At 34.4% G+C, this 12,350-nt stretch overlaps 1 non-coding gene across 1 annotated transcript; it reads right to left on the bottom strand.

Annotated features, from left to right (window-relative positions):
• Positions 1-11,265: 11,265 nt before the first annotated feature.
• On the bottom strand, positions 11,266-11,367 carry LOC124507980 (U6 spliceosomal RNA). The gene has a single exon (XR_006961191.1). It is a non-coding gene; the product is annotated as a U6 spliceosomal RNA (small nuclear RNA).
• Positions 11,368-12,350: the final 983 nt, after the last annotated feature.

The raw sequence follows: 12,350 nt of genomic DNA, 5'->3' as shown, positions 1-12,350 counted from the left end.
TGACACCAAAGCTCGGTTATCACCTATACATCCGATCTACCAGATATAGATTGACTGTTCCAATGACCCCCTTCAGAAAGTTCAATTAATTTACTAGAGCATCTCACAGAACTTAAAGAGACATTTTACTTACTAGATTACTGAGTTATTATAAAAGGATATAACAAGAACATTCAGATGGGAGAGATACAAAGGGCAAGATATGGGGAAAGGGCAGGAGCTTCCATGCACTCTCCAGGAGGGCCACTCTCCTCACATCTTCATGTATTCACCAATCTGGAAGCTCTCAAAACCAGTACTTTTGGATTGCTATGGAGGCTTTATTACAAAGTCATGATTAAATCATTGACCATTAGAGACTGATTCAACCTTGAGCCTGTGTCCCCATCCTCTCCAGAAGTCCAGGTGTGGAAAGTAACTTCAAACCCTTTAATCACATGGTTGGTTGTCCTGGCAACCAGCCCCCATCCTTAGATAGGGTCTAAAAGTTACCTCATAAAATAACAAGAGGCAGTTTTATAAGTGTAATCAGTTAGGGAATTCTAATGGCTTTATGAGCACTGTATAAGAGAATGAGACAAAGACCAAATATATATTATTATTATAAATCATAAATATCACAGCAGTTTTTCAGAGGTTGGACAATTTCTTGGTTCAAATCCTCCAATTTTTTCTATCTCAGTAAGAAATGATATTTTTTATGCCACATAAATTTCTTCATGATTGGTCCTTATCTACATCTAACAATGTATTTGTTTTTGTTTTAACTTTGATTTTTTCCTTCCAAGTTTTTGTCTAAATTCCAGTTACTTAACACATAGTGTAATATTAGTTTCATGTACAGGATTTAGAGGTTCATCACTTACATATAATACTCAGTGTTCATTACAAGTCCCCTCCTTAAAATCCATCACCAATTTAACCCATCCCTCTGCCCACCACCCCTCTATCAACCTGCAGTTTGTTCTCTTAGTTACCAGTCTGTTTCCAGGTTTGCCTCAATTTCCCACCCCCCATGTTCATCTGTTTTACTTCTTAAGTTCCACATATGAGTGAAATAATATGGTATTTTTCATTCTCTGATTGACTTATTTTGCTTATCATAATACTTTCTAGCTCCATCTATGTTGTTGCAAATGGTAATATTTCACTTTTTATGGATGAGTAATATTCAATTATATATTTATATATCTCTATATGTCTCTATCTCTATCTACATCTATTTATCTATCTATCATTTCTTTGTTCACTCATCAGTGGATGGACATTTGGGCCCTTTCCATAATTTGGCTATTGTTGATAATGCTACTATAAACATCAGGGTACATGTATCCCTTCAGATCAGTACTTTTGTATCCTTTGGGTAAATACCTAGGAGTACAATTGCTGGATAGTAGGGTAGTTCTGTTTTTAATTTTTCTGAGAAACTTCCATACTGTTTTCCAGGGTGACTGCACCAATTTGAATTTATACAAAGAGTGTAAGAGGCTCTCCTTTCTCTTCACCCTCACCATCATATTGTTTCCTGAGTTGTTAATTTTAGCCACTCTGACGGGTGTGAGGTGATATCTGTCAACAAATGGTGTTGGGAAAATTGGATAGTAACATGCAAAAGAATGAAACTGGACCACTTTCTTACACCATACACAAAAATAAATTTAAAATGGATGGAAGATCTAAATGTGAGACAGAACACAATCAAAATCCTAGAGGAGAACACAGGTGGTTACCTCTTTGACAATGACCATAGCTACTTCTTACTAGACACATCTCTGGAGGCAAGAGAAACAAAACCAAAAATAAACTATTGAGACTTCATCAAGAGAAAAAGCTTATGCACAGTGAAGGAAACAATCAACAAAACTAAAAGGCAATGTTTGGAATGGCAGAAGATTTTTGCAAATGGCATATCTGATAAAGGGTTAGTATCTAAAGTCTATAGAGAACTTAAGAAACTTAACATCCAAAAAACAAATAATCCAGTTAAAAAATGGGCAGAAGACAGGAATAGACATTTTTTTTCCAAAGAAGACATCCAGATGGCTAACAGATACATGAAAAGATGTTCCGTATCACTCATCTACAGAGAAATACAAATCAAAATTACAATGAGATATAACAATGTAGTTGCCATTTTTCCTGCTCTCCACTTCCATCCAATGTTCAATTCAGCCTCAGATCATCATACCATTTCTTGTTGCTTCTCATTCTCTACCACACTTCTTTAATTTTTTTAATATTTTTATTTATTTTTGAGAGAGAGAGAGAGAGAGAGCAGGGGAAAGGCAGAGAGCATCAGGTGAAAACCTATTGATCATCATTCAGTTTAACTGTCTCATCTTGTAAAGAATCCCTTCCTCAGAAGATTGGTTACTGCCTTCTCTGATTATAGAGATCATTATTCCGCATATAATCTTGCTACTGTACTCATATTTGTATGCCCAACTTTCCCTTAGAGTCACCAAGCTCTTCAGTAGCTACCATTTATTTAGTTTCTATTCTGTATAAGGAAATGCACTTTTCACTCTAGATGCATATAAAGTAGATGCTAGTCCTTTTTCAAGTTTATGGGTTGGAACACTCCTCAGAGACTAACAGTTGTTAAGGGGAAGATTCAAGACTCTAATAAAAGTCTTTCAAATCCCAAAGCTCTAATTTGCATCATAGTGTAATTTGCATAATACCAATTAGAACCATATCATATCATTCACTTCGAATAGATGATAAATCTGAGCCTTAGATGTCAAAACTTGTCCATGTCCAGAGACAGGACTGGATTTAAAAATATTCTAGGACATCATACCCATTTCCCATTCCATCAGAGATTTACAGATAAATGACTAGGTGAAGACTTCCATGACCACATGGGTTTATAAGGAAAGGACTAAAAAAGACTGAAAAATAAAGCTTAGGTATTGAGATTTTAGGCTTAGTAAATGAGCGACAGAAGCAGGTTTATGGAGTAGAGGAACCTACTAGATTCCAGATGGCAGGTCTTGTCTTAATTATTAGAAGTGTGAAGTGATGATAGGCTTTTAGGAAAAATTCTTAACTGGAAATTTGGAGTAATTTCAATATGAACTCCAAACCTATTTGCAGCAAATGGTTACTGGGCTAGCCTAATTTATAGAAAGCTTGGTTAATTTCTCACATTCTGACCTACATCTTTCAATCACAGTAAGTAGTCTTTAACACCAGGCACTGCAAAGTGAGGCAAATTCTCATTCATTGGATGTAGTGGAAAGACGATGAGAGATTGGTGGCACTATCGATTCATTAGTGTAAGAAGTCATTATCGATCATCTGTGATGTATAGGAAGATAGTATAGACAAGTGTTACACGTTGAAAAGTGAAGTAAGCTTATATTTTAGAAATGGAGGCATGCAATCAACAAGTACACAGGGAAATGAATTTACAAATGGTATAAGCTGTGCTGTGAAGGAAATAAATACAAGACTATGATTTTTTAAAGTAATAATGCCTGTACACATGGTAGGTAAGGGGAAGTCTCTTGATCATGTAGTCAAAAAATTCCTCTCTGATGACATGATATTTGAGTTTGGAAGGCCACTAAAAAATGAAAGAAATCAAGGAAGCACATCTTCAGAAAATAAAACATGTGCAAAACCTGAGGTGGGAGCACAACTGAGTGAAAACCAGAAGGAAAGAAGGCTACTTCAAGATTAGTGTTATTTTATAGATACATCTTTCAGAAACTGCTATCCCAGTCATTTTTTCTTTCCTTGTCCTAGTAGCAAAGGAAGAGTTGGATTATTGAGTTGAATCTCAAATCATTATCTCGCAAAGCAACATGTGCCAACTGTTGGTTCACCTTGCAAATAATACTCCCAGAGATGCCAACCACACTGTTATCCAAATACCAATCATCTAAACAAGGCTAGTCTAGTGGATTCTCTCACATAAATCTCTTATATCAAAACTGCACATACAGAAATATTTTTTTCATTCACTTAACCCTGTGTGGCTTCATGTTTATAAAAACAGATGATGGAGTAAGATAGAAGTGGATCATGTTAAGTATACCTAATAATGCTGTGTTACCACATTCCAGTTTCTTTACTACTTAGTGCCTCCATTTCTCTATAATCTAGAAAAGGAATGATAATGGAATCAACCTCACAATATTTGTGTGAATGTTTAATAGTTCATGCAAATTCCTTAGCAAATGCCTAGTGCATAGTAGATTTCAGCAAATGTTCATATCATTACTATTATAAGCTCTGCTTACAAGTTAAACACCTCTATAGCCATATTATGTTGATTTATACAGAATTATCTCTACTCCTTTTCTTCATTTAAGCAAAATGTCATTGCATCTGTCTTTTGAACATTAGGCTAAACTCTGTTTCACTTTTATAAAGATGAGAATGAAAAATATAAATATTATACTGTAGAGAAAAATCTCAAATTCCAGGTTAATACTTGCTTTCCTTTTTTGTTTCAACAATAAATACATACAAATACGAACATAGTTTGAAGTCCTATTTCATTATATATCTAGTTAATTGAGCTTCATTGGAGTAAAAAACTTGTGAGAGCATGTGTGGGTGTGTGTTGGGGGTGTGTGTTTGGAGTGTGTGTGTTTGAGGTGGTGTGTATGTTAGGGCGTGTGCATGTTAGGGTGGGAAAAGAGAGAATGAGGGGCAGACATTTCATTCTTCTATTGGTAGAAAGATTATTTAGAAACAAAACTAAAGGTAGACATTAATGCAGATTTATTTGGATATAGAATTTTAAAAGATGATTATCTCAGATCCAGGCTTAATACCACGTATTTAATAGTTGCATAAATTGCCATTAATAGCTGTTGTACTTTTAAACATTCAAGGTTGTAGAGGATACTAAACACCAGTGATAAATAATAAACATAATACGGGCAAGCCAGAAGAAATTCTCACAGTCATGTCCACTTGAATGTCTAATAGGTAGCTTAATATGTACAAAAGAAATATATATTTTAAATCTACTTTCAACATGATTCTGATGCAATCTGATATTTCTCAGTAAGTAGAAATCCATTCTTTCAGTTTCCTAGGCCCAATTTTTCCAGCCATTTTCACTTATCTCTTTCATATATTTCTCATCCATATCCATCAGCAAATCCTATCAAATCTACCTTGAAAAAATGTCCAGAGTCCAGCTATTTCTTATAATCATCATAACAACCCCACTGTATAGGCCCTGGCAGCCCTAATTTAGGGCATTGCAGTAGCTTCCAAACTGGTATCCCTGCTTCCACCCCTCCCTCAATGGTCTGGTCTCCATCCAGTAACCAAAATGACCAGATATATTGCATTTATATTAACATCAATCAGGTAGCTTCCCCCTCACACATATTAAGCCAAATATTTTACTTGTTTCATTTTTTAGTTTTTATTTTTCTTTAATTTTTTAATTTTTACTTATTTTTGAGAGAGAGGGGGAGAGAGAGAGAGAGTGGGGAGGGGAAGATAGAGAGGGAGACACAGAAATGGAAGCAGGCTCCAGGCTCTGAGCTGTCAGCACAGAGCACCATGAGGAGCTCGAACTCACGAACTGTGAGGTCATGACCTGAGCCGAAGTATGACGCTTAACCAACCGTGCCACCCAGGCGCCCCTAAGCTAAAGTTTTTAAATGACCCATAAGACAACCAGCTATGTCACTGCCTTCATTTTTTACCATTTTTTCATCCTTAAATCTGCTGCTTTCACAGTGTCCTCTCATTCTCTTTATCGTTATGCCAATTTCTGCTTTAAGGACTATCAGTTGCTACCTCTTGACCTGAATTATTTTCTCCTGGGTGTCTATAGTGGTTGACCTTACTTCCTTTAGGTATCTGCTGAAGTGCCACTTCCACAGAGGCCTTTCCTATTAAGTCTATATAAAATAGCTAGCCTTTATACCACTTGTGATCCAACCAACTGTGCTATATTTTCCCCTAAAACTCCTATTAGTACCTGAAATGTATTAATTTATGTCTAGAGCCTTTCTGTTGTCCCTACTAAATAGTACTCAATCGGGTAGTTTACTTAGGGAGAGGAGAGGACTTTGTGTGGAATCCCAGCAACTCAAGAACCATAAATGGTAATTTGTAGGTACTCAGTATTTTTTTATTTAAAAAAAATCAGTGTGAATGATTTACATACAAATAGTGGCTATATGGACAAACACAGGTAAACTTAAGGAAAAAAAGCTATAACTGAAGCATTCCTAGTACAATATGACATCTAAGAAATATATGGAAGGTATTTAAATTACTCCTTAAAAATTAATGTGCTTAATATTTTGCTTACAACATGAAATTTAACATCAAAAAAGAACAAAAGCAACATAAACCTTTTTCTGACCATTGATGAAATTATTTCCTTACGAGGAAAAAATTTATAATACTGAACTATGTGCTGTATTCCTCATAAAGATACATGTAAACTATGGTACAAGTTCAGAGAAGGGACCACAGTGGTTTTCAATGCAAGATGAGTGGAAAATCACACTAAAAATTTCTAGATTGACCATCAAAAGTCCAAACTTCAACCTTAATCCAGATCTACTGAAGTGAATCTCTGAGAATAAAGTCCAAGAATATTCACTTGTAAAAATAATCTCCCAGATGTTATTTATCTGTATTGTTGTGACATCTGTATTATTATAAACATCTGTCAGTAGACTTGTGTTGACAAAAGCCTACTTGATTAAATGAACCATGTGTCTGAGTCAAGCCTTATTATCTTATATTAAGGTCTCAGATGTAAATTAAGAGAGTTACATTATTATTTTTTATTTTATTTTAGAGAGAGGGAGTGCGCACGAGCCAGGAAGAGGGGTGGAGGGAGAGAGAGGAGAGAATCTCAAGTAGGCTTCAGGCTCAGCATGAATCCTGACACAGGGCTCAATCCCACAACTCTGGGATCATGACCTGAGCCTAAATCAAGAGTTGGACACTCAACCAGCGGAGCCACCCAAGCGCCCCAATTAAATTGTTTTTAAACCTTTGCTAATGCTTATTATATTTGGTATTGTGAACAATATTAAACTTCATTTTGATTTAGTACAAGCCATATTTATATCTGGGTTTGCATTATTCTCTTCCCACTGAGAACATTAACTAAAACCACCAAGAGAAATTTTGGTTGCCTATGACGATGAATATTTCTATCTAATTCAATAAGGAAGAAATGTGGATTTGGGGGAAACTTTATAAAATTGTTCTTGGAGTGTATTTCATTTATTTGTGATAAATATATCATCTCTGTAAAACTAGGGATTAGAAATCAGTTTACCTTGCTGCATCTATTAGCATATAGCTAAAAAAGGCTAAGCTGTATAATTCTTTCTTGTGTAGAAATTCTGGGTAAACAAGTAATGCAAGATGTCAATTTTAAATTGCACTTCTCCCTGTATTAAAGCATACTTGACATTCCCTTAATAAAAATGACAAATCAAATAAACAGAATTAGCAAATATTTTTTAAAACAAAAATGGAAAAAAGCAAACACTATTTTCTATATGCTTGATACATGTAACAAAATGGATATGATTAGTGAAATAATGAGTAAAATAAGCAAGATTGAAAAGTACATTATAGTATAATGTTTTTAAGTTACAAAGTGACAAACACTAAATAATATAATCTGATGAAAATACAAGACGAAGCAATGTAATAAAAATGGTTATTTGGGTATGGGAGGGAGCATGCAAATGATAAGGGTGTAGCATTGAAGTTGCACCAAAACTAAGAGATTCTAATACTCTCACTGAAAACGTTTGTCAAAATTTATCTCTTGTGAGATTAAATAGTAATTGATTGATATAAATTGTGCCTTATGAAATGAAAAAAATGTCTAATGTTGTAATGTATGAATTAACATTCTCAAAATTATAAATAGAACCTAATTTTAGGATGTTAAAAGAGAATTACCTCAGATATGGTACATATTTATCTTAGACACTGAAAACCGACTAGTGTCAAGCATCTTATTCACTGCGAACATAGTTCCTTAAAAAAGAACAATAACAACAACAGCAAAAACTTCTCAAACAACAACAACAAAAAAAAACCATCTAGCTGTACTTGAAGATATTTGGGGATTATTTGCTTTTTATCAAAAGCTATTTATTTGATTTATGCCTATTCTGGAAGATTCCAAACTAGAAACTTCTTTATAATGAATCAATGAATTAATAAATTTATTCAACAAATTAAAGATAAGATATGCGGCAATGATTTCTAATAAAAATTTTGTGTTTTTCCCTTTTTAATTCAATTTTGATACCTTACTTTATTATTTCTATGCACTTTTGAATCTGCTGACTATTCTAAGTATAGTGATCATGATACAAGATAACTCTGAGTTTTGTAAATAACCTTCTCATTAATATGCTTCCACAGCCAAGGAAAAGGCAACAGTCAAAGGGGATTTATTCACATAAAGGGAGACAGATGTGCCTCCTAACCTAAAATATTTGAAAGTAAAAGAAATGTGATACAAGTAAAAGCATGCTTATGGATGAATATGAGTATGTCCTTTTAAAAGGAAAAGGTAACCATTTCTTCTGTTGATTTGGGGTAAAATTCCACAGTGCCTTTAGCTGCTTTCTGCTGGTAGGAATATTCTTTCAGTTCTCATTTTCAATGTAGGTTACTTGTATGATGTGAAATATTCTTAATGTATCAGGCAATTTATCTGAGATCTTCTCTAATGGCTCCTAATTATTTTCTCCTATATTGTACTTGGTGGGTGGGATGAAATAGATAACTAAAAATAAGCATGTCTCACATGTATTAAGTCCTTAAAATGCACCAGAAACTGTTGTGAACAATTTGTACATATTAACTCTTAAATTTTAACTTCCTCTGAGCTAAGCAATTGTTGCCTCCATTCAAAGGAGAAGAAAACAAGTCACAGACAAGTAAATTGTCCAAGGTCACATAGGTAGTCAGAAGTAAGATCTGAGATATGAAGTTTTGTTTAATTACAGACCTTATGCTCTTAACCATTATGCTTTATTATATCAAGGTTGTTAATCTATTATCGCCTGAAGAATTAAACATCTAGAGAGTTAGCACAACTAAACACATGATTGAGGGAAACAAATGTTCCAATGCTTAGTACACTATTATGTAGCCAAAAGAAAATCAATATGATTATCTGGTTTTTATATACATATATTTATTAAATAATGCCACATTTAAAATAATTGTGCTTTATAGCCATAAAAAAAACCCTCCAGTCTTCTTTAAATTTCTTTTACTTGAGACAGAGAGAGAGAGAGAGAGAGAGAGAGAGAGAGAAAGCTGGGGAGAGGGGCCCAGGGAGAGAGAGGGAGAATTTCAAGCAGGCTCCATGTTGGGCATGGATCCCACAATCCTGGGATTATGACCTAAGCTGAAACTAAGGGTCAGAAGCTCACCTGACTGAACCACCTAGGCACCCCCAAATCTCTAGTCTTTAAATGCCTAAGCTTTGTAGGCACAGAACCAATAATATATTTATTTAGACCAGTTATGAACTCTGTTATTATGCTCCTTTGTGAGTAATTGAAATGGATATGGAATTTTAAACTGATTATGCTTACATATTGTGGGTTAAGTCAACATCAGTGAAGAAACTGGACTTCTTATAATATAGTCCCATTAAAAATGTTGGGAAAAAAGAAAATTGAGTCATTTGATTTTGGGTTCTGTCTAGTGCCCTACCAAAATAGAAGTGTCATTCATATTTTTATTCAGCCATACATGTGTAGTCTGCAGAATGACTGTATAGTCATTCTAAATACCTACGTTTAAGAGTCTATGAAACAAAATCATTTATTTAACATCAAATAAGAGGGACAGTAAGATATGAGGGGGAAAAAAAACCACACTGTTCCAACCTCAGAGTTTTCAGAATCCAGAAAACTCAGTCTTAGGCTAGCATATACTCAGTTTGAAAGAATAATCACCTAGATTTTAGGTGCTAAATCAGAAGTCAGCAAACTGTAGTCCAAATGCCTAATGTGACCTTCTGCTTGTTTTTGTTTCCTTTCCATGTTGAACTAAGAAAGTATTTTTTTACCCTCAATGTTGAAAACAATCAAAAGCATCATATTGCCTGATGCATGAAAGTTATAGGAAATCAAAATTTGGCAGCTGTATATAAGGTTTGTTTGTGTTTTTTTTTTTTTCAAACACTAAGCACATTCATTCCTTTATGTGTTGCCCATGGCTGTTTTTGCAATACATGGACATATTTCCGATGTTATGAAAGATGGTATAAATTGCAAAGCCTAAAATATTTGCTTTCTTTATAGAAAGATGTGCTGCCCCTCACAAATACTACCCATATAACATGGTAGCTGGGGAATTATCTTGCCGTGTGAAAGGAGCTAATCTCCATTCCTTTGCAGTGAATCTTTTCTGAGTAACTCAGTTTACTCTTCTTCATTAGATATGTCCATCTTGAACACTGGTTGTGACCTATTATTACAATCTTTATTTATAAATACTGTGTTTCTGTTGTCAAATATATAGTATTTTGTATCATATATACAATATTACATTATGTAATCATGGTGTTAGTTTGAAAAAAAAAACCTAAAAGCAGTTCTTATCCACAAATACTAGCACATTTAAATAGAAATAAATAATGTATTATTTATTTGTTAAAGCATGAGCTATGTCTTTGGATGTAATTTAAAGAAATTCTAACTTTAGGATAGATTAAAGTTGGGAATAAAACTAATCCTGGGGGATTTAACTATACCTCATATTTCTCAAGAGCAGTTCCCCCCCCCAATTATATTTTGGAGGACTCTCGTCTTATTTTCTTAAAGCAACTTAATTTCCTTGCAGATCACAATATTAAAAATTAAATTCATACTGAGGACCTATATCTAAAAAAACAAAACAAAAGAATGGTTATCTCAGGTAAACTGTTCTACCATATAAATGAGAACTCTGGATTCTACACTATTGGAACAAAACTCTCCCTCCAGGCTTAATCTTCCATCAGAAAACTTTCTGTGTTGACTATATGAAAACTTCAATAGTTCTAAAGTTAAGGTACACATCTAATAATAAAGAATGGTATAATCTCTTCATACACTAGTATGAATAAACCTTTTCATTGACTTTTATTGTATTATGCAATTTGGCTAGGAATACTAATAATAAATTTTATACTCAATTGTTTAACAGTTCTAGGATAGCCTTAATCATATTCTTTCACTATATTTATTTCAATTTTTTCCATAAGGTTTTCTTTTATTGAAAAGGCCATTCACAAAATACCATGTCCATAGATTACACAATATGGAGCACTTGTGCAGGGGCCAAGGTAATCTTCTCTGTATCATTGCAATTTTAATATATGCACTACAGAAGTGAGCACCATATTTTTTATTTTTTTTTGAAAGTGTATTTATTCATTTTGAGAGAGACAGAGACAGCACCAGTGGGGAAGGGGCAGAGAGAGAAGGAGAGAGAAAATCCCAAGCAGGGACCATGCTGCCAGCACAGAGCCCGATGCGGGGCTCAAAACCATGAAGCCAAGAGATCATGACCTGAGCCAAAACCAAGAGTAGGACACTAAACTGACTGACCCACCCAGGCACCCCTATATTTTTTATTTCTAATGACTTCATTTATATCCACGGTTTCTTTATCACTAATATATCCCTTAGCTATCCAAAGGCTACATTGGCAGCTCCACATTCCCTCTTGAGCATCAAACCTGTGTCTCCCCAGTGTCCATTGAATATTCCTCTGCATGTTTCATGAACAACTTAATCTCATAATGTTCAAACCTGAATTCATTTAGCTTTTCTTTTCTTTTCCAAATTTACTTCATGTTGAGTATTCTTAATCAGTGAATGCTATCAATGTCCAGTCACTTTTCCGAAGCCAAAATACCGGCATTATTCTAGACCTTTTCCTTACACTTTCTCCTCATTGTTGTGCATTCCCTCTCTCCACACATTGAAACATCTGGAGAGTACCAATTTTAGCTCCTAAGTATCTCCCTCTCTAAGTACTAAATACTCTTTTCTGTTCAACAGTCACATCCTCAGTTTGATTCATCATCTCTTATGCTCATGATGTTTATATTAGTCTCTTTACTAGATTCCTTGCCTAAATTCATTCTCAAACTATCCATATTCCATAACGCTTGCAAAATGAATAGGTATATCAGATTCATTTTTTTAAACAAGTTTGCTTAAATAATTCAGTACACACTGCCCAAATTAAGTTCAAATATTGTTATGGCATAAGGAGTTCTGAGTCTTCATCCTATATCCTCCAAAATGCATGTCCTTTTTACTTAATTGTATCCTATAATTCAGCCTTGCTGAATTAGGGTCATTTCCCAG

Source organism: Lynx rufus, unplaced genomic scaffold (genome assembly GCF_022079265.1).
Source record: "Lynx rufus isolate CCGP_SWC_20201006 ecotype Redwood Valley unplaced genomic scaffold, mLynRuf1.p SCAF_12, whole genome shotgun sequence".
NCBI lineage: Eukaryota > Metazoa > Chordata > Mammalia > Carnivora > Felidae > Lynx > Lynx rufus.
Note: the sequence above shows the minus strand (reverse complement) of the source record. Positions and strands in the feature narration are given on the sequence as shown.